The following is a 23,942-nucleotide window of genomic DNA, read 5'->3' as shown; positions in this document are numbered from 1 at the left end:
GGGGTGGGGGGGTACAAGAAGAAACCCACTTCATGAATTAACAAGCCTGTGGTAATGGAGTCTAAGGTCTCATTGCTATTTGTGATGGAGGCAGCCATGCATTCATTCTCTACTTATTAGGAGGGAATGGGGAGACATACTTCTTTTGATTAATACTCCCGCCTTTGTGGGGTAGGTGGGGAGTAGCGGAGACAAGCAGGGGAAAAAAAAGAAGAGGAAGAGGGAAGATAAGATTACCATGAGAAGAACAAAACATTAGAAATCTATACCTGGAAACTGAGTCAGTGCAGCAGGACAATCGCAGAGATTTTGCAGCTTGCCAGATTAGCAACACAAGCGGCACGGCAAAGCTAAACAATGGCCATGACTCATAATGCTCTTTGACTAAATATAACGGAGTGAAAAGCCAGGGTACACTAGATTTCTGGAGAAGCACTGATCTACAGTAGTATCCTTTCAGAAAGCACTGCGTAAAGATCTAAATAGGAGACCATATAAAGCTGCAATGTGTGCTAGGTTAACAATGTAGTCATTTTTAAAAGTAGTATAACTCATGTTGAATAAACCTCACTTGAAGTCAGTGTAAAAGCTTCTTTTATAGCTCACCAGACCAGTAACCAAAATATCTGTATGACAGTTGTGGAGGGATCACTTGCATGTTACCGTGAAAAAATCCTGACGGGCTTTTATATTAGTAATAGCTACAGCTACACTGAATTTTTCTATTTCTGGGCCATTACAACCTCCAACATGAACGTATTGTCGAAGAGATGAACTGCTTTCGTCTCATCTGTGTCTGCCTGCATTACAGTCAATTGACTCTATGCAGACCACTGGTGCTTTTGGAAGTTACCCTGCTTAATTTGCCTGTCCTGTTTATGTCCAAACCTGTAGCCAAGTTGAACACTTGAAATATAATAGAGGAAAATATGTCCACATCTGGAGTTGGTCTGTCCAGTTCTCATTATTGACCATAATGATAAATGGACTTTTAAAGAAAATGACAAAAGACCATTAACATCAGTATGTAGCTATTTTTTCAATGTATGAGTCAGGGCTTCCCATAGAAATTAAAGGAGCGTAGTTTTAATGATGTTTTTGAGGACTTTTCTGTGATTATATCGCAAGTTTTATTGTTTTGTGTTGTAATTTTGAGCTGCCATTTTCAAAATCAGTAATTTTTATATCATTTTGTAAAATTCTTGACCTTGTCTCTGGAACTACAAATAATAAAAATTATAATTTTGCAGAAAAATAGAAAATATGAATAATATAATATATAAATTATTTATATTCTCTGAAGACTTTTATTAGTGAGGGACATATTAAAGCCAGACAAACTTTGTGCAAGATTTTGTGTCAGATCACTTAACCAGATTTCCTTGACTGCCTGCCTAGTCTGACAGTAAAAGTGTAGCCTATTCAGGATTTGTAAATGTCAGTGTGTCAAATCCTGCCTTTTCTACTTGTTAGTTTACTTAGGGAAGCTTTATCCTCTAAATTGTGTTGATGTTCTGAAAACAATGTTAACAGGTCACTGCCAATCCCACAACTTTGTGGCACAGCAGAACTTAAAAGCCATCTTAATGTCTCAATGCTAATAGTAAAGGTAAGAATTTATCCTCCAATTCAGGTTGAATGGGCAAATGCGACCTAAAACACAGTTTCAAAAGAAGCTACAAGAAAAGGTCTGTTTTGTTGTTTGTTTGGTGTTTCTTCCTCTCCCTGGAGACACCTAACCAAATGTTACTCACATAAATAACATCAGGTTGTGATTTTTACAGTAATAGTGAGGTATAAATTGAACTTAAAAATTAGAAATTAATGTTTTACATCAACAGAGACATTGACATAAACGTGTTAGATTTGATCTCATGATCATGAGACAATTAGAATTTAACATTTGAAATTTACAATATGTGCTGTTACGAGATGGGAAGAGGCTAGCTGGTTAGCATGCTAACTTCAGTAGATATTTCTGCAACACTCTACACAGACGTCCCTGACATAACGTTAAATCTGATATTTCTTCACGTTCTGTTGGTGATCTTAGTTAATTTTTGAATATTTGAAAAGAAAATAATTACATATAGCCCCTTTAACAGATCGTTTAATATAAGAGTGAAAAATGTTTCTTTAAGATCTTAAAATAGCCTTTGAGCGCTGAAATAATTTCATTATAACATCGAGTTTTTATACTGTTTTATATGAAAAAAATCCATGATACAGTGAAAGTGGCCTGCAGGAAGAAAATACTGTACATTTTACATATTCCACTGTTTGATATAGAAATGTGTGAACATATGTGGATGGATTTGACTTCATATTAGCAGTGAAAGATGCTCAAACAGCTATCGGTGAAGGATATTCTGTGATGGAGTCGAGGCGTGGGGTTTTTCATTTGATTATTGAAAAACTCCCACAACTATTAATTTCATCCTGTCATTGTTGCTGCTAGCACTCAAGAAACGCTGTTTGACAGCCAAGTCATCATTTCTTTCATCCTGAAGGCTATGGAGAAGAAAGACTGGCTGCTCTGCACTTCAATGGTTGAATATTAATCTTTTATTTTCCTGTTTCTGCCTTAAACACAGCATCTTTTTTCATTTTCGCCACACATCTCTGGAGCAATTTGAAATGCCCTTCAAATTAAGAGTGTGGAGTTGTCTGTGCACACCATAATGAACATTTGGGCCAGCTGCCCTGAAGGTAAACAGTGGAATTGAGACAAAGCTTTCCAACTCACAACGGCTGGCAAAATCTAAGCTCGCATCTATCAAGCAACAGTTTGGTATCCTCACCTCCCCTTACCACGTGTCTCCTACAGATCACCGGTTCAAACACTTCTCATTCATGTCCTAACTGACTATGCAGCTGAAAAGAAAAAATTGGAGGCAAGGCTGTTGTTTCTGGTTCTTTCTTATTTTATTCAATTCCAACTCTGTGGCTAGACCTCAAAAACCACTTTCAACAAGCAATACCTGCACCTCGGGTTACCATGGAAACTCTTCACTTAAAAATAGACCTAGAGGAATGAAGTCTATGGGTAGAATATGTCTCCTTGATGTGGCTCTGGAAGATATATGGTGCTGGGTGTACCTAAAAACAGGTTAGCATCTGGCTGTGTTTTACAGCATCTTTAAAGCATTACAGTGCCTCGAGACGCCACAATTGTGTTTTCAAAGCGAGAAAAGCAATAGAGCCCATACCTGCTGATGCAACATTCTGTTATAAAACTGAATGTATTTTGTAGGATGTCGCTGATGGACTTGTTACAGCCGAATGATGAATAAGTGCCTATTCCACCTGACGCATTTCAGTGTATTTACAGTAGATGACAATAACAAAGTGCCGGAACAAGGTGTGTTTTGCATTCCTGCGCTGAATGAAGTCTCTACAGAATCATGTTTTGACAGCTATGACAGACATTGCTTCACTTCCAGCATTTACATATGCTGGAGCGCTGTGAAGATACCTGACAGGCTACCAGTGGGTTGTAATTCCCCTTTGTTCAAGTGCCACTACAGGGCTGATTTGAAATCTTTCTCTCCTTTTTTGTGCTTTGCTGTCATATAACTTCCCACCTTTAATTTACTATCAAAACAAAACAAACAACAAAAAAAAAAAGTAGCTTTTGCATGACATATCACACTACACTTGTCAATTTCCCCTGCGAATTTATCTTGAAGAGCTCTGCACATATCGTAAGCAATTTCAAAAATGTCTTTTGCAGTTGCCAGTAATTCATTCAGTTCACGGGCCTGAATTAGTTTCATGGGGCTGATTCACCACCGGTTGCACAAAGGCTCTCCTGGTTGTATTTACACATCAAATCTTTACTCAGCATTAAATCTAGATGTTTGATACAATGGGGCAGCCTCTGACAATGAAGAAATACAAGTAGAACAAATTAAAAGGCAAAAAAAAGCTTAAAAATAATTTTCTAAAAACTGATTGGTTTCTGAACTGAATCAGTGTTTTTTCCTGGTTATGAGAACAGTTTGAGACTTCTATGTGCTTTCAGTGATGGACACTGGTGCTGCATTGGCATCTTCACGCTTTGAGGGCCATAAATAAGGATGCTACTGCAAAGTGTTTTTTTTTTTTTGAAGGTTTGTAGTCTATTTCCTCCCTCACATATATCCACTGTATATGTAGTACAGTATGTTCCAAATGCGGTACACCTTCATCTTTTGTTGTGCATATGATTGATTGTGAGTGTGTGCCTGTATATGGACATCCCTGTGTGTGTGTGTGTGTGTGTGTGTGTGAGTGTTTGTCCATTTGATTTATCATTTCCCCCTAAAATGATTCATAGATTGTCCATGTCTTTCTGTTGTTGATCCAATTATATGTGATTGACAGGAAGACAGACTCGGGCTCAAGTGGGTAGGGGCCTCGGGCTGTTTTGTTGATCTACATTAGCTTCACTATTTCATACTAAACAAAGAGAGAGCAGTAATTTGCCTATAATGAGGGGAAAACAACGCATAGCAGCAGGTACTTAAAAGGAGTTATTGAGACAAATATGAAGACACAAGCTGCTGTGGTGTGAAATAAAGCCAAGACGCCTTCTTAACTGTCAGAGCGGAGAATAAAAGAAAATTCAGCAGCCTCCATAGATGCAGACACAACAGCTGTAGATAAAAATAAAATAAGAGCATCTACATTTAATGTCTTGGAGTGAAGAATCTGACAATACGTGGGATGTGTTCTGACATCTTTTGATAACAGAATTGGCCATCTTTGAAATCACAACCAACCTGTGTGTAACACCTGAGAAAATTAGTTTTCATCTGTGTTTTTATTTTTGTATCTTTTCCTCTTAATAACAAACAGATTGGCAAAACTTGCCGCAGTGTGCTCCTGTTATCTGGGAAGGGCTTGAAGGAGGTAAACAGAGGAATCCGGGTAATCCGGTGTGTGTAAATGAAAGTGAAAGGAGGTGTCTGTGCAACTGTGGTATCTATAATTGGACAGCTCATTCATTAGCGCAAGTCTTTACGTTCACGTTAGTGCTGGTCAGAACCACCAGACTGAAGAGGGGACAGGATGGAAGCTGAAGAGGGATGCTGGAGGTCGTGCCCTCCCTGTGGCCTCATTGCATTGGGGAGTTGGTGGCGACAGAGCTGTTTGCTTGGTAAACTCATTAGCTGACTGTGACAGATGAGCTAGACTTAGGTCTATGAGCATAGAGCATTTCAATGGATAATTAAAATATTTATCTAGATGGTGGCACACATTAAAAACTCAGGAAAAAAACATCCCAAAGTAGTTTCAAATGTAAGATGTTTGTGAGACACAGTTCAAACTCTGGGTCAAGTTTGTAGTTTCATAAATTTAGACGGCATTTCATCACATGGAGATATGAAAAGTATATAAATAAAAGTAAATATAAATCAAGTTTTGATGTCAGTAAGCATCAAAAATTCTTTTTCTCTAATTGCCATTTTTCACTGACACTCAGAAATCCAGCTATCATGTACTATGGAGAGATCCAATGAAGAGGAAAAAAGATACTGTTCCAGTTTTTCCACCAGCTGCAGTCGTAATAGTCTCTAATGCAATGAAGCCACAAGACAAGGTAGGTTTTTCAGCTTTAGCGTTTTTATTGACTGGAAAGTCATCAATCATGAATATTGCCCTCTCTTCATACGTACACATAAAACCCAGCTGGATAGAGCAAGTCCAGGTGAATCCAAGTATTTGAAAGGCATTCTGGGAAGTGCAAAGAAAATTGCTAATTCACATTGTACAAAACCTCTAGAAAATGCACAGAACACCACAGGCTGAAATGTGAAAAGTGGAGAGTAAAAAAAAAAAAAGCTTTCACTGCACTGCAATTTAAAGGCATATTATTAATAAGACATGAGGGTTATTTGTTACATAGCTTATGGGCTTTTAAACCTCCAAATTGATTAAATATAGGCAACTGTTACATTAACCTATCAAGGTTGCTTGTAACAGCACAGACAGGGAGGACCCTGGCTGATGCAGTGATATTGCTTTAATGGGTGAAATAAGGTTTACAGGCAGACAGGTGAACAAGCAGGAAGCCAGTTGGAGGCAAGAGGATGCTACATGCAGCGAGCAAGTACACAGGGAGACACACAGCAGACATAATCAGCCGATCTGAGAAGGAGCTGGTGGCAACGGAAAGTTTAAATACTGAGTGGAGTGGTGAGGGAACTGGGAACAGGTGTGTGAGTGGGTGGGGAAGCCCAGGTAATTGAAAATTTAAAATCTGATTTATGTGCGGGGACATCTGGTGGGCGGATGGAGAATGACGGGTCTCAGGAGATGAAGGGCAGAACATGGCATGATAAAGGTGAGGAGGGGCTGAGGGGAACTGAGGAGCACACTGTGACACATCTAGGAGCAAGTCTATGTTTTATATATATATATATATATATATATAGATTATTCCAGCTCATAGCCTGATTTATGACCATGAAGTGGATCCAGGAATGACAATGAGAAGATTATGACAAATGATAGCTGTGGTTAATAATGACTATAGATTACTTATAATGCATAAAAAAACAAAAAACAAATGGTCACAAATGATCAAATGAGTTGAATTTGGCATGAAAAATAAAAAGTCTTGTAGGTCATATATTGACTGTGATATGCAATGACAGTGATGAATGGTTTTCAAAGCAAATGTCACATTTGGTCTCTGCATAAGTGCGTAACAGGAATAAATGTGCTGTATTTTTATATTATATTTAGATGGCTGTGCAGGCTGAAAGCTTTCCAAGGAGCAGAGGGATGCGCTACTTTATTCTCTGATAATTGCAAAGTAAGTCAGGTCAAATTTATTTGTATTGCCCATGAATCACATTCAGTGTCTCAAAGGGCTTTACAGGCTCACAATAACACAAGTTTCTGGACCAGCCCAAGACTTCTCTGAAGACAAGCAAAAACTCTTAAAACAACATCAAAAAATAGCTAAACCTTACGCTGGAATGCATGGTAAAGACAGTCACATCTGATTTTAACTGTGAAGAAGTGAATCTGTGGCTCTATTCAGGAATGAGACTTAAGATTTGCCAGGGAGATTGTGCAAGTGTTACTCACCTCAAAACAAAAGTGCTTGGAGGATGAAACCACTATTTTGCTTCATAGATTCTTATTACCACTGGGGAAAAATTGAAAGTTTGGGCTGAGGGTGGCACCAGAGAAAAGACTTCAAAGTTCTTACTTAATCAAATGGATTATGGAGAAACTGAGAATAGCTTATTTTAGCATGCTAAGGTACTAATGCTAATATGTTAACATGCTGATATAAGAATGACAGGTTCTTCAGTGTCTCCAGGCTGTGGTTGTTGATGGTCCAAAAGTGGCAACAAACAGAGGTTTAACTGTTTCACCAAAAGACAAACAGGTGTAGACTCTCTCACTCTGACTCATCAAAATCGACAGCACTCAAAGCTAAACCACACAAACAAGCAAGACTACGACTGTGCAATAAATTGGGCCGTTTAGTTGATTTAGCCAATAAAAACTTTAATCTTCTCTTAAAAAAAAAGAAAAAAAAAAGAGTCATTGATTCTTGCACTTGCAATAGCCCGTTTCTCTGTGTGATGTTACACTAACAAGTTTCTGCAGCACAGTTGACAAAGAGCCTGTCCTGCAGTCAGCTATGAGGTTGTGATAGTGCTCTCTTTTTCCTCCCAGACACCACTTTGGCTCAATATTTCCTCTATTTCCTCAGCGCCTGTGATAACAATGTCCATTGGCCTGAACTGCCACAACAGAAACTCTCACTGGGAGGGTGAGAGATGCTAGCACTGACTGGGATCTGATCCCTCGCTGGCCTCCCACCATGTCTATTGTTTTAGACCAGAGGCTGAACTCCAGGTCCCTGCAGCAGTGGGTGAGTGTGTTTTTTTTTTTTTTCTTTTTTCCCACCATACCACCAGGATGCATTGTTGCCTCTCTTTCAAGCAGTGCCATGAAGCGCTTATCTATCATCCAAACACTGTGTTTGTTGTTAGCAAGCAGCGAGGGTGAGAGGAGTTCTGCAATGAGAAGAAACGTTTGTTTAAGTCTGCCTGGCAACTTAAATTCCCATGACAGATTACACCTCTTAGTCTGTTTGCTTGTATATTTACAGATCATCACTTGAAGGTTGAAGAGGTCGTGCTCACTTCTGATTGGTTTAGAAATTGACACATTTGCACAAAGGCTTGTTTACTTGCGATAGTGAAAGGGTTTGATTGTAGCTTGTGTCAGTCACACGGTCATTTTGTCAAGGTGTCCAATTATAAACTTATCGTGAGAATCTCATAAACGACCTTTAAACCGTAACGCATAAACTCGACGTGTGAAACGACTCGGAAGAGCGAGCAATTCCATAGAATGAGACTGACTGGAAACGGTGTAGAAGTCACAGTTTATCATTATTTTTTTCTCTTTTGTAACATCATTTGATGCTTTTCTGCCTGAATCCTCTGCATGTGCCTTTCCACTATCTCCACCTGCAAGATCAAAGGTGATCTTTGATGGGATGGACAATTCATTCCACCCTGACAGGTGGGATACACTCAAGGGTGCTCATCACTCAAGCTCCCATCAAACTGTCAAAGACGTTTCTTGATCAATCACTTGAAGAGAAGGCGAAAACTGGCCCCTTGACAATCGAGAAGGTAAACAGTGTTGGAGGAACAGCACCTACTTTAAAATCTATGTACTCTCTCAGTCAATATGCTCTGATCTTTCAAATTATATACAATTTAAGATCAAACTCCTATTTAAACCGTCGATTCATTTATTCCCTAATCATGTCATTTTATTGGTTCCTATTAAGTGCCATCAATCTCGGCACAAGTGACCTCTCTGATTCTGCCTGTTCATTGTATCAGAATATTGTAGACTTATTCCCCATTACTTAGCGTTTTTGAATTGAAATGCATGCAAGTGAATGGAACATGGGTGGTTGTTCAGCTGCCTCTTTGTGAGCAGATTGGCATTTATTGTAAAAATGACAGTAACAAGATAAATGCAAGGAAACGCAAGGCATTCTTATTACTTTGGGGCTTTCACTCTTATAAATATGCATGACCTTAAATAGTCACAAACGTTGCAGATTAAGGAATGGAAATCATGCTTTCATGGTCTGCAGTGGCTTTGCTGAGTTTAATTTGAGTCTATGAAAGTTACATCTATTTGCGTCTCACAGCTCTGCCTGCAATATATATGAGAATATGGTGAGCAATATATATAACGTTTTCGTATGCTGGCGAGTTTGCATACAGGAAGATCCTTAATGAACAGCTTTCCCCATACATAGTGTCAAAACAGTAAGGAAGAGTCATTACAGTGTAAAAATGCATATGTCTCTATGATGCTGCTGAGTGCCATCGAAATATGCATACACACTTACACGCACATTTACATGCATAATGTACATAGAAGCACAGAAATGAATATGCTCACAAACTCCTTCCTCTTCTCACACCTGACCCAACACATTCACATGAATTCTAATAATAACTTGCAAAACAAAAATCATCAAGTGGCGGTTAGTTGTATTTATTACTTTGAAATGTCACTGCCCTTTAAAGAGTCTACCTCTGGATCTTGTGAGGACATGCAGCTTTTCCCAGGTAGAAATTCTCAACAGTAAGATCTATAAAATGAAAAGATGATCAAGTCTCATATCAAGGGAGATGTTTTCAAAAGCTGTGACAGTGTTTGAAGCTCTTAAGGTTCTGCTCTGTCTTCCCCTCGCTCCCTTGTGTTTCCACTGTGTTCCCTTTCCTGGTGTTTCCTGTTTGTCCTCGGTTCATCTGTCTCTCGCTGTGTCTCAATTCTTTCCATACTCACACTTGCTATTGTGAGTGCACACAGTAAGTGCCTTCACATCGACAAGTACCCGGATGGTGCACTTAAAACGGTCAAAGAATTGAGTGTAAAACGATGGACACTTCTCACCCTTAGCGGTCGCCATCTTGGCTGTGTAGTGGAAGATGGGGCACCACCAACGTATATTCAAACTTGTGAAAATGGCGACCGCAGAAGGAGGTGGTGATGATGATGGCGGCCTAATTTCCGTGTCGCCTGGCAGGTGGGCGACAATTTCGGTCACCTGTTGCGATCGTCATTTCCGGCGCAGTGTGCTTTGGGACAATACTAACCTGTTGAAATTCATGCACTACACCAGTGAGTATACTGTGCATACATGTGAGTGACTCAAGAGACACAGCATGTGTTAGTGTGTGTGTGTGTGGATGTGCCGCTTGTGCCTTCCTGGTTTCTGGCTCCCGCCAATTCTCCTACGCACCTGTGTCTGATCACCTCGTTACCCTAACAAGCTGCTGCAGTATATCTACCCCGGCTCTTCGCACATCTCTTTGCCAGATTGTCTGTTCACCTTTGTGGTTCGTCACCGCCTGCCTCCATGTGTTTCAGCCTCACCCGGCACTCTGCTGTAAGACTGGACTTCCTTCCCTGTACACCGCCTCTCCCTGCTGCCTACAACTACTCCAGCCCACTGCACTTTGTCGCTGCCTTTAGCAGCCTGACTCCCCTGGTCCGGTTTATCTCTCTGCTGCCTGCCCTACTCCTCTGCTGCCTCAATGCCCCAGTCCAATCTCCTCTCCTGCTTACTTCGACAGTAAACAATTCTTGTCAAGTGTTCAAACTGTCTCTGAGTCTCGAGTCTACATTTGAGTCCAGAAGAGATTCACTGAATAGAACGGAAAATGATAACTGCTTTAATCAAAATACCATTGGATTTTTTCAAATCTTGGATGGACTATATTTGCATACATAGGGATTTATTAACACGTTTTAACTGCTTCAATGAAATGCAATTCCCACAACTTGCAACTTTTCCATGCTACAGTTCACTGTAAAAAAATGTATTATAATAAAATAAAAAAAAATAAAAAACTGGACAAGTAACCACTCCAGGGTTCTTTGTGGCTGCTCCTGTCAAAGCATTCCTGGGGTATTGTCAGTTCCCAAACTCTGTGACCCTGAGAAGAAATAAGAAGGTATAACAATGAAAGAAATAATAAGTGAATGAACCAATGGAATACTCACACACATAAAATCACTTAGAGAACTAAACTGCAGGTTATTCGACTGTACCGTCATGCACTGGCTCTATTGTTGCATTAAAATTGAGACACCTGGGGCGACCCGATGGCCGAGTGGTTAGGGCGCATACCACATGGGTGTAAAATCCCCTCAGCAGTAGGACCCCATTTCAACTCTGAAGAAAAAAAAAAATTGAGAAACCTGGAAGTCAATGGTGCTTTAAAAAGAAAAAAAAAAAGTTTCAGAAGTTGTTTTGCAGTGAGCCAAAAATGCTGTGTGCATAAAGGCCTAGTGGAAAGCATTCTATCTTTTTGGCCATGATGTGTGATACAGTAGCCTGAACATTGAGAGGAGAAACAAGCTGCAGAAAATAATGAACATGGCCTCTGAAATCTTAGGAAAGCCACAAAAGCAGCTAAGTAGTATGTATGATGAACTCTTAAGAAGTAAAGCTGACAGAATTATTAATGAGCCGTCTCATCCGCTGTACAGTGGATATGAACTTTTATCCTCAGGGAGACGTAAGGTCACTGATGGCTAATAGAAATATCCACAAGAAATCCTTTGTCCCAAATGCTGTCAAGGTAATAAATGAAACAGGACGGCGCTCCTGACTTTACTGTAGTTTTTTGCACGGTAGGTTAATGAGATATGGTGTATGGAGTAGATTTATGTACTGCGAGTTGTATTTTAGGTTGTTTTTTTAATGCCATTTCTTATGGTGAAACCAAAGGCAAATCTCCACATTGTGCATAATGAAGTTTTTTTTTTTTTTTAAGTTACTAAATCTTTCAAATCATGTAAACCTGCCAGGACAAAAAAAAAAAAAAAAGGAAAGAAAAGAAAACAAACAAACAAAAAAAAAACCTTTTCACCCTTGACTTCCATATCGCTCAACATCATTGTTAATTAACTCGGAGTGTTAAAATCAACACTGTGCTGGTGTTTATGCAAAATTTATGTAACACTCAGTGGCCCTAGAGCCATATCCACCCTGTTAATGTACCACCAACCCTCCAATCAACACTTGTCATCTCAAAATAAGTACTACTGGATAAGCGCTTCATGTAAGACACTGAGATTTCTGGACTCACCAAATCTCTCCCTCCAGGATTATTTTTTGCAGCGGAGGTCTCAAGCAGCAGGGTGCCCTAGTATCTTTCAGTTTTATATGGACCATGACTGCCAGGCCAGATCCTAACTGGTCTGGTTCTTAACATTGAGGAGCCCGATACCCAAGGTTTTCCCCCAGGACCTGAACAAAATGAAGCAGTTCCACTCTGTACCTGTAGGCACTTTAAGCAGCAGTGTTGTGTCGAAAAACTGTAATCTTAACCCTAAACCTCCTGGGGCAAAAAGAGTCAGACCAGTGGTTGGCATAGTGAGGACAATGGCCATTGATACAGTATATACTCATGGCCACAGCATGGGGGGGTCACAAACCGCATATTAGTCCCAAGTACCTTGTGTTACCTCTTTTCGGGTAAATTACTATCATACATAGTCTCCTTGGCCAGATGATAGATACAAGCAACATGTGGAAGAAAGAAAAAAGTGTTCAACTGCTGTTTGAAGAGAAGAAAAAGAGTCTGGGGCTGTTCCCCCAAGACTCAGCGCTGACATGTTTCAGTGGGATCCCAGGAGATGACAGGAATTCATTTTGCCAATAGCACTATCATTTCAAATCTGATATCATATATGGTCATAACTGTCTGAAGAGGCTCTGGGTGGATTGAGATGCTATAGTATATGGTCAAAGCAATTGCATCCACACTGGCAGAGGATGCTGACATGAACAAAGTATGATCTGCCGCGCTTTTGGAAACACACAGCAGTTTTTTTTTCTTTGTCCTGCAGAGGAAACACTGAGGTCCTGTAGATTTTTAACACGGTAGGTTCTTTTGGAACCTCATGTGTTACCAGAAATTCTGAACTTTTGCCAGCACGACAATAGGTAATTATAAAATAAATAGAGGCCACGATCCAAGCATTGTTTCTCTTAAATGCACATATTTGTGGAAAAGAAAAAAAGAAAAACCTACTCATAGCTGCAAATGTATGGAAAAAAGAATGCAATAGAGCATTGTGTGGTTAAACATGTTATCTTTGGGACAATATAAATGAGGTTGGCCAGGAATAAATTGTCATGGCAGCAAACACAATACCTTAGCCCCAAACAAATACATTGGACAAAGCTTCATCGCTGTAGAGTGGAATGAAAAGTCTCACCTCTCACGCATTAAATCTCATATTCTTGAAGGGATTGATGCTTCTAACAATAGTTCACTAAGCCCAGCTTGTGGAGCCCTTTAGCCATAATTGCTTGTAGCAGCAAAAAAATATGCTGCAATAACAGCTTGCTATTGTGGAGAAGAGAATTAGAAAATTGTCAAAATAAAATATTTACTCTGTCTGGCAGTCAGAGGGGTAAATACAGAAACAAAGCTTTTGACTTAGAGCAGTGTTTCCTCTTTGGAGGAGTGCCGACGTTTTTTTTTTAACAGGCATACCCCGTCTGAGCTCGTGAGGAGTCACCTTCAAACTTCAGCTGCATCAATGATGATCAGTAACATCAGTGAAATCTTTGTAACGATATTCCTGTGAGAAAAAGTCTAGAAAGAAAAAACAGCCTAAAGGGGAGTTTTTTATTTTTTATTTTTATTTTTTTGATAAATGCATATTAGAGGAGCGGAAAAGAGATTTATGAGAAGGGTGTGAAAACAGAGGCTGGACCACGTGATGGAAAGAGCACCATTAGCAGCTTTGAATGACACCAAAGTTGAATTTAAGCAGGGGCAGCAGGAAGTGTTGAGCCACTCAATAATTTGATAAGGTTGGAGACATGAGAGCTGCAGAGAGCATCTCAAGAGGGTGGTTAACAGCAAGCTGCGGAGATGATTAAAGCACTAGGAGGTGAGCAGAGGAACAACTCTAATCTGACACATTTTACGATGTGCGAAACTTCAGGATGTTTGCTTTATTTTGGTTTCAACACGGTCATTCCTTTACTCACTAAAAGTGTGACTTCTTGGACCACAATTCGATGAGTGACTTCATTCACATTTGTAAAAATTCCCAGAAAGCATGTGAAACAGTGACACATGGTGCTCACAGCAAGTTCCATGGTTCCAAGTGAAACGTGTCCAAATGAGATAAGTAGAGACAGGATTATTCAGTGATCAGGTCAAAATCTATCCATAGCGTTAACATCAAGGAAATAAATATTCCAAATTTAGATATTTTCAGTATTTGCTCATTGTAATAGCTACAATTACCAACTCACCATGCTACCTCTACTCAGTTATATCAACAAATGCAAAGGGAGTATAATAACCTGTCATTTTTCTGGCAGCGGAAAACACAAAATTTGGTGCCAATCAGTCTAATCGATGTTGAGATATTCCATTGGATGATTGGAAATTTCAACCTATTGGTGGCAGTAGAGCAAAAGTAAAGGGATCCCAGAAGAGGATTCATCCTCTGGACACCATGGGTATCTGACCTCAATTTCATGGCAATCCATCCAATAGTTGTAGAGATATTTCAGTCTGGACAAAAGTAGTGGACCACTCCACTGACGGACCTAGCCAACCCTATAGCCACACCACTAGCTCTGAATCCGGTGTTTTCAGTTCGACTGCGTGCTTCCTACCATGTTATTAACAGGTTTATTTCACCCCAGAGAGAAAAAACACCATGCATGATTCATCAGACAGAAAACTTGGTGTCTAAATTGAAATAGATAAATCAACATGTCATAGGAGGAAAAAAAAAAGAAAAAGTGAAGTTCAAGTAAACTGGTGTCATAGAGCAATGGCATAGAAAAAGGAACCAGAGGCTGAGGACTGCATAAAAAGTATGTATCTGTAACAATGCTAACAGTTGTAATGAATAAATAACTAAAAGTTGATGTATTATGCATGAAGCAATTTCTGCAGCTGGAGCGAAAACAGTGTTAAGATGGGGAAGAATGGTTTTAGTTTTCGATGTTTCTGCGCTGGAATAGGAAACAAGGGACAGACATTAAAAGAGGCACCATTGATCTTCTGCGGCCGCTGGAGTCACAAATGAACTTGCCAGTATGTCACTAATCACATCATGGAAGAATAACTTGAGGACTTACTGTTAATTGTGACAAATTCATTAGAACATTAGTGTAAGTTGATGATTATTGAATTATTTTATATTGTTATTTAACATAGCTATTGCATGTGTTATTTCATGCATTCATACACTTCATCATGCTCACATGCGTGTATGCTAGGACCTTGGCAGCTGACCACGCTCTGCATGGAGATACTTTACAGAATATCTATACTCTCATTATAAACACATCATGAAGATTGAGTGTGGCTCTGATGTCGTCATGTAACTATGGTTACCAAATACACTGGCCTACACATCAACACCCAAAAACAGAGAGGATGCCCAAGGAGCCTGAATGTAAAAAAAAAAAAAAATAAATAAATATATATATATATATATATATAGAATAGTGTACTGAAGTGGTAGGTCACAGAGAGATCAGCAGTGCCGTTCAATGATGGCTCAGCTCCCTGTAGGGTTTGTGTATTCGGTGCGAACATATACATCTAGCTCAGTCTTTAAAAAAAACTGAGAAAAAAAAGTGAGCTTTTTTTATCAATGTGATAATACTTCATATTTTATACTTTCTGTCTGAAGGAAACAAGCTGTAGACAGGCATCAGAAAACTGTTGATCTGCAGCACAGCACAGGGTGTTGCTTTCCACCAATGATAAGAGTAAATGTATGATAATGTAATTTAAGAAATACAGTATGTCTCACCTCCTACAAGCTAACACTTTTTAAAAATACCAAAGCCTGAACTGTGGAAACTTTGCAATTCATCACCTGACCTGAGTGCCAGACTATGATAGGCATCCAGAGGACAAAATCTACCTGTGACTGTGTTAACAATTAGCAAAAATATCTGATTGTTATATGTGTTGTTGTAATGTTTTGGCGCCATTAACAATGCTCTTACATCCAGTAAATTTTCTCTAATTTCTTCCTATAAAAACTGCTTTCCAGCATGTGACTCTCAAGTCATTCCCATGGCTCATGAATACACCACAGTACAACAGCAGTCAGCTCTAGAAGCAAACAGCAGCCTGCAGCAGAGATTTCACGTAAAAAGTAAGCAGGATAAAAAATGCAAAAAAAAAACAAAAACACACTAACATGATCCTTAAGCATGCATGGGTGAAGAAGAGACATTATTTGAAACAAGCAATGAAGGGCATTCAAGGTTAGGATTTTGAATGTTGGTGAAACAAAAAAACACACAAAAAAGACTTCTACACATATTATAACTCGAAAAACTATTCTTTACTACTACTTTTTCTTGGGAAAAACGAATCAAATAGTCTTCCCATCAGAAACGGCATTTTGAAAAATACCATTGCTGGTGGAATGTTACCTGAAAAAAGTCCTTATTTTTGCATTTGTACTTTCAGATAATGTCCCCCATCAGTCATTCAAATGAGTGTGCCATGTGAGGAAACTGAATGTTATGGTATCTGACAGTATAATAGCCAGAATCATATGCCAGAGTTGGCCCAGATTCATGGTCTCACTTGTCTCACTTGTTTGCATTTCAAGTCACTGAAGGCTGTCACTTCTACTCACTTCATGCTGTGAATGCATGAATTTTAATTTTAAGACAGTTTCAATAATGGCATGCGGAAAGTCTAATTTTCATTGTTGAGATCCCAGTGCTCTCATGCTGGCGCTTCAGTAGATGTTAAGCAGCTGTGCAGCTCATGGATATATTATGAGAGCTGGATACAGAGCACTGAGACATCCCATTCATCCCAGTTAAAGTTTCTCATTGACTGCAAACGATGAAAGAGTTTTTCAGGCTTCTGTTTGCTACTGCTGCACACAAGCCGGTGCTCTTCGTGGAGGCTCTGTGCAGCTGAGTGCATCAAGCAACCACCTCTTGTTAACTTTTTGTGTCTTCAACGGCTGGTGGCCTGTTTTGAGGGCCATAGAGCCATCATTCTGCTCACTTCTGATCATAATTCCCTAATTGAACGAATAAACTAATTGTAGCCACAATGCAACTCCATGGAGTCTACTGTAGCAACTCATTAATAAGTCTGTAAATGTTCAAGACATCCCTTGGAAGCAAACATTTCAAATCAAGCCTGAACTTAAAGAACTTTACTTTTGGAATTCATTTGTATAGAGCTGATGCTAATTAACAGGCTAACCGCAAGAACGTGAGAAAGATGGATAACAAAATCAAATGAAATGTCAAAGCTGTCATGCCCACGAGTTGCACACAGTGACAATTCCAAGATAGCAACTGAGGTGCACATCTGTGAGTGAAATGAGAGCAGAGATAAATGATTCACTGAGACAGACTCCAACTGCGAATTAATTAGGGTAGACTTGACGACACAATTGAAAACATGTAAAAACAGAAACATCATTCAAATTAGACACACATGCGTACACTTCTGCCAGCACATGCAAACACACGCACACACACAACGCTGCCAATTTTCTGCCGCTCTGTTGTCTAGAGGACCATTTTAACCTCAATCTACAAGGTATAAACTACATCAGGTCAAGGTCCATTCAACATTCATACATTAATGCCACACGATTATTCAGATGTGCGACTGTCATCACACCTGTCATTATTCTGCTGAGAGTATACCTCTGCGGACCCACTGCTGAATGATGTATCACCTGCCGACTTCGAAATCACCCGCACTTCCATCACACACTCTCCCTCACCTTGGAACAGTGGAGCAGGGGTGCACAGGTGTGGGAACTTATAAGAATTCATGTTCCCCTCCCCTTCCACTGTATCCTGGCAGAGCGCTGTCATGGCACCTGTCATCTCCAGTATGTCAAATTTCATTAGAGGAGGGATTCGCTGGACTCCTCGCTGCACGGCAGGCAGCAGGTGGCTTGGGACGCTAACATCAACTGTCCTCTCGCTGTCCCCCCGTGGGCCATTTGAAATGCTTTCTCTGCCACACTCACCCTACTTTGACCTACCTGTTTTGCATGATAACACCGCTGCAACCCCATTACATGCCACTGTCTTTTGTATCATCAGGCATCAGGACTGAGGCCAGGACTGCTCATGACAGCAGCCCCTGTTCAGAACATCTCAAGGCCAAAAAATATATATAAAAATGTCAGTTTTTTCCTCCAGTTTTCTCATGACCACAGCCTTTAAAAAAAAGAAAGAAAGAAAGAAAGAACTGAAATAACCATAAATGCTGTTCATGATTTACGCCAGCAGGTTATATTATTGGTTTGGGTAAGTGTTATCATGAATCCATGTCATTGCATGTTAGCTTGTTCCTAGGCCATTTACCCTCATTTAAATTCAGACATAAACTGAATACAAAATATTAAAGACACCATCTGTTCATGCTCTACAATTACAAGGTGAATCCAGGAAAAAGCCATTATAGCGGGCATATTCCATTTTAAATTCATACCAGGCGTAGGAGGGGGTGTGGAGATAAGTGCAGAAAATGATACACTTAAGATATTAATTGTACAGAATGACGAGAAGATGTTTCTAATAGTTTAAAAAATATATAGAAATGGTTACTCCAACGATTTCTGCATTTCATAAAGTTGGGGGGCTCAAAACACAGAATCCTACACTACAATCCCACACTTCCCATAATGCACCTCAATAGTGTCTTTCATTACACCATTGCTGCCTAGTGAACACACACATCTTTCATACTCCACCCTTTTTGTTTGGTAACACCAGAGACAATAGAGAATTTCGTTTCCTTTTATTTCCTGTATCTGTGTGACGTGAGTTTCTCCACCTCCCCGCCCCTTTAGGAGAACGGAAGCAGGTCTGAGTGTATTCATTTCAATGGGCGAAGTGAACGAGATCACCGATTATCGCAGATTCTTTCGCCACATAGTCACCGAAATAAATATTGGACCCAGTTTTCACAAGCCACACGTCTTCAGAACATTCTGACATCAAAATGACATTTTTCAGATCAACAGATCAGTAGAAAATTAACTTTATTGGAGACCTGCCTCTGTCTCAGTGCCATACTCTCGTGAGATCTGTCAACTACTGACATTGTTTGCCAACCGATAACAAGATGTTTAGATAGACCAGTTATTTTTGGATTGACTCATTTATACGTTGAACCATGGATTAAACTTAAACTCATAAAACTATGACGTAATCAGGGTTATTTTCTCACACTTCTCAGAAAGAGCGACAGATGACATTATACAATTTTTCTCACAGGCTGAACAGTCCTCTTCATAATAACTAAACTGACCACAATGTGGAAAATAAAATCGGTGGAGTGGCCCTTTAACTCTGGTCCACTTACTAGCTTTCTGGAACTTTCAACCACATGTCATGGACTTCTTCACAAGATTCAAATTTAGGGCTTCTCATCTGCGTTCACTTAAAAGTTGAGTGTGAACGTTCATTATTGACCTCAGAAATTGTAGTTTGACAAAATACTCAAACTAAAGGGCCACTTACTCATGGTCTTCCTCAGCGGAAGGTGTTTTTGTCTTCTCCATTTTTCCGAGCTTTTTATTTTCTAGGTCTATAATTAAATTTCATGCTCATGTTTCAAAGAATTTGTGCATTTAGTCTAAATTTAGAAATATACTCATAAAAAGTGAATTAAAAATGATGTGTGGATTTGATGAATAGTCTCAGTATTGAAGAAAGAGTTAAAACAGGACAGAGTTTCTGCTGATATGCTGGTTGTATCACATTCCCGGGAAATTAAATGAATAGCTAGTTTCCTCCAGTATGAGTCCCAGGGGAAAAGGTCTAAAATGTTTTGTTTAGTGAGCATGTTTGAAGTGAAGGGGACAGAAACCCATAAACGGAAGGAGACAGATTATTTCCGTATTTTGTCTCTGTCTGTCTTCCAGCTGGACGTCTGTCTGGTGCCACTCACTCGTTATTCTAAATGTTGCCGGAAACAAACCCAGCTATTGATTTCTACTTCTCTCCTACTGATTTCAGATAGAAATTTATATGCCCAAGTTCCTCATTTCTCCAAAGTGAAAGTGAGCACTCGTCTGATAAATGACAAAGACTGATGGCAGAGACATTTTTGTAGTTATTGATAGAAAGCCTCATCCCGTAAATATTTAATACTACCGAGAGTCCTTCCAATGAATCAAAATCTGTGATGGAGTATCTTATTTCTTGCCTTGTTTCCTGTTGTGGAAAGTGGGCAGCCCGGCGGTGACCACCGGCCTACTAGTTGTGTTTCAGCCGTGGAGTACAGCAGCACTGAAAGCATATTTCTGTGATTTGAAAAAGCAGTTGTGGATTACAGTGTAATTTAAATTCAGAAGAAGGGACATTAATTTAGTTCAGAGGCCACCTCCAAGGTCTTCTAGTGCTTCTTATTATTTACTACCTGCTCACTTTATCTGTCAGCTGGAGGCAGAATTACAGCTCCCAGCTCTAAGTGCCGCCCAGCACAGCACAGTAAAGCACAGTCTTTGACTCAGTCCTGAGCCAAATATCTTCCATCACAGACGCTGGCATAAAACTGATTACAGTTGTTCACCTGAAGCTTAAAACCGTTACAACACAGCTAACAGAGATGTGGAGGGACGGATGAGCAGGAAATTTGACATTAAAATAAAGTTTGTCAAAGGTTACATAATAAAGACAATGACATGTTTTAAAGTAGCAAAATTAAAACCTGAATGGGGGGGGGGGGGGGGCAGATACTGGCACATGAACGCTCAACTTGTTATGTCTGTTTTCCTCAAGTGGCCCATTTCTCTTACGTGTCTTTTAGAGCTTGACCTTGGTGCTGGATGTTGGAGGCTGGCTCCAGCTGTTCCAGCAGAGTTTATCTCAGGCCATGATTACCAATGACAGTGTCTCAGGGAGGAAGTTGTCTCCTTGACAGATAGACAGCAAAACAGTCAAGAGGACAATAGAGGCTGAAATCATTTTACAGCTGAGGAGGGAGAGAGAGAGCGAGAGAGAGAGAGAGAGAGAAAAAAAAGATGAGATGTCATGCTGGACCAAGACACAAAATTCACACTGAGGAGGTTGTGGGATAGTGAATGTAGCCTGTGCATTCAAAGATATCGAGCCATTCAGTAAAACACTCATAGGACTTGTCACAGTGTCTTAAAAGTGGTTGCAGGTACAAGCTGAGGCAGCAGCAGCTGAGTCATCGCATATGTGCACCGGATTTCACTTTGCTGAAAAGATTGAGAAGCTGCTGAAGGCCTTTCAGATTAAAACCTGCTATTTATTCAGAGTAAAGTAATATCCTGCTATTCTGATCTCCTTTCTTATTCCTCTAATTCCTCTGTTTGTTCACTACTTGGCAAAAGCAGCTGTGGTCCCACCCAAAGCCAAAGCCTTTTGATCAGCAAACACAAGCATAAATGGATTTTATTACTAATATCTCATATGGAAGGGCAGCTAAATTAATGCGCTGCTCTTAAGGGAGAGTGCACAGTTCCCTGTCGGATAATGTGCTGAGACAGTTCAGAGTTCAAGTGACAAAAATCTCAAAAAACTTTACTACACAGAGATGCTCCTCCTCCTGTAAATATCTGGGCAGACTCCACAATCAGAGTCGTTTTTCTAAAGTGTAAGCAGATTAGCAAAATGGTTGCATCAGCACATATGGAGGAGATACAGATGTTCCTGCTTTCACAGGCTAATATCTCCTCTGAGCATCTGCAGAAACTTTGTTTCTGTGATAGATTCAGATGACTGTGGGATAGGAATTCATTACTTAAACTCAATACTTATTTGTTGGCTACAGTAAGTGCCACACATACAAACATAAAGATGTGTTTGGTGTTCATTAGCACTTAGTACTTAGCATTAAATCTTAACATGCTATATTGTGAACATGGTAAACAGTACCTGCTAAACAGCAGCACATTAGATTTGGCGTTGTCAGTATATTAGCATGCTGATGTTGGCATTTATTTCACAGTTTCCAAAAAGGCTGTTGTGTTCTTTCTCCAGGAATAGGCTACTGATTACTTTCACCTCTACAAATCCTTCAAATGAAACAGTGTGAGTAGAAAAGAAAAAAAAAAGACTCCTTGGTTGAACTGCTCATAACCTTAAAGCCATGACCAGTGATGATGATGGGGGGGGGGGGCTCTTCTGGCTTCTTCGCTGGACTACAAGCTGCAGCATTATGGGTCTGCAGTGCAGTGCCAGGATTTGGGAGAATACATGTGCAATGATCCAGAAGTTTGTTGAAGTATTTCCTGTCTAGATATGATTGATTGGGAAATGCTAAAATTAACGCTAAAATGTTATGATGACACAGATGATGACAGTCACTTACTGTACTATGGATTCACTTTCAGTCAACACTTCCAATCCCAACATAGCAAATAGTTCTCCCGCTCTCCCTTTGTTCCCTGTTTTCTCCTCCATTCTCCCTTCCTTGCATGGTTATGTATCCCCAGTTTGTTTCTCTCCCTGCCTGTGTGTGTGTGTGTATGTGTGTGTGTCTGAGTGTGGTTATGTGCCTGGTACTTAAACACCTGCGTCTCATCATCCCATTAACTACAAGCTGCTGCAGTATTTCAACCCCTCCAGTCTCCGCCATATTGCTCAGTCACCTATGCGGGTATACCGACGCTTATGTGGTCAAGTTTCCTGTCAGTTTGCTTCCTCTTGCTCATCTGTATCCTAACTCTGTGTTTGCCAGTGCCTCGGGTTCATCGCCCCTGCCTGCTTCAGTTACCTGCCACGTCCAGCTCTGTTCCCTCGCTCGCTTCGCCGCCTGCCACAAGCTCCATTGCCTGCTCAGCTTCAACTTACCTGTTGAACTTACCTGCTCCGCTCCGCCACTCCCAACTTCGTCCATCTGCCACAACTCCAACAAGAGCCTCTGGTTCCATCAGCTCATCTCTCAACATGTTCAGTTTGCAATAAAAACCCTTTAAAACTGTCTCCAGGTTTGTGTTCTGCATTTAGGGCCCAAAATTGAACTGTTCAAATACAAACATATTATCATCTTCATATAAACACACAAACAATGGAAAATTCTTTTGCTTTGACAGGGCGTGTGGTGTACGGTAACAATGCAACAACACAGCGCATGCTGGCATAATGTGTGCCACAACAAAGACTTGTCAGGAGATGAAAGAAACTATCCTTTTAGGTTCGTCAGCGGAAATAAACACAGTTTTCTGGGGGGGGGGGGGACCCAGGAGATGACTAAAGTACAATTAAACAAATTTGTCACTGTGTCAAGCTAATCTAGAGAGTCTATGCTCAGCTGTTACAGCACATTGACTGGAATATATCACATTTTTAAAGAATAAAACTGCAGAATTTGTTGTAAATTAAAAAAAATCAAGTTCGTTCAGTCTTGGCAATGAGGCTCAAAATGTTTAATGTTCAGTTTATCAGCATTATTTTTCTTAATCTAATTTCATCTTCTTCGTCTCCATCTTTGCTTTTGATGATGCTGTACAGACCAGCAGCTTCTGACTTCTAAAAATATCTGACACTTACCCTTTGAGAAATATCTTTCCACTGAAGTTTTTTTTTTTTTTTGGCAAGAGTTTCACTTTGTTCCTTCTCCATTGGCTCATCCACAACTGACAGTTTTAGCTTTCATCAAACTAAAGCTCTTCCTTTGATCTGTTGATATTTTCACATGATTTTAGTCATTTAATCTTTCATAACTGGGAAATGCCTCTTAATCAGGTTTCAGCTTGAAAATTGTGGTAATTTGCGAGACATTATTTTATATCAAGCGAGGATAAGTTTCAGTGAAGCTTACCAGCCTCCTGAGGGATGTGCTCGGGATATTTTCTGCTTGACAGTGCCTGACAATCACATCAGTGTAGTCTTATGTTTTTCTAATTTGAGGAATAATGCA

At 40.0% G+C, this 23,942-nt stretch overlaps 1 long non-coding RNA gene across 2 annotated transcripts in view; it reads left to right on the top strand.

The window, feature by feature from the left end:
- Positions 1–22,960, top strand: part of LOC147818808 (uncharacterized) — a 27,213-nt gene extending 4,253 nt beyond the window's left edge. Inside the window, exons 2-5 of one of the 2 annotated variants that reach the window (XR_015437581.1) lie at positions 5,468–5,584; positions 6,733–6,802; positions 7,718–7,879; positions 22,761–22,960. This is a non-coding gene — a long non-coding RNA (uncharacterized LOC147818808). Of the gene's footprint in view, positions 1–5,467; positions 5,585–6,732; positions 6,803–7,717; positions 7,880–10,416; positions 10,829–22,760 lie in introns of those variants that run through there. The other variant, XR_015437582.1, reaches the window with a different exon arrangement.
- The last annotated feature ends 982 nt before the right edge of the window (positions 22,961–23,942 follow it).

This window comes from Seriola lalandi, unplaced genomic scaffold (assembly GCF_002814215.2).
Source record: "Seriola lalandi dorsalis isolate HSWRI2012SDOR001 ecotype SW California unplaced genomic scaffold, Sedor1 jcf7180002054470, whole genome shotgun sequence".
In the NCBI taxonomy this organism is placed as follows: domain Eukaryota; kingdom Metazoa; phylum Chordata; class Actinopteri; order Carangiformes; family Carangidae; genus Seriola; species Seriola lalandi.
The sequence above is the reverse complement of the archived record's forward strand: the minus strand, read 5'-3'. Positions and strand labels throughout refer to the sequence as shown.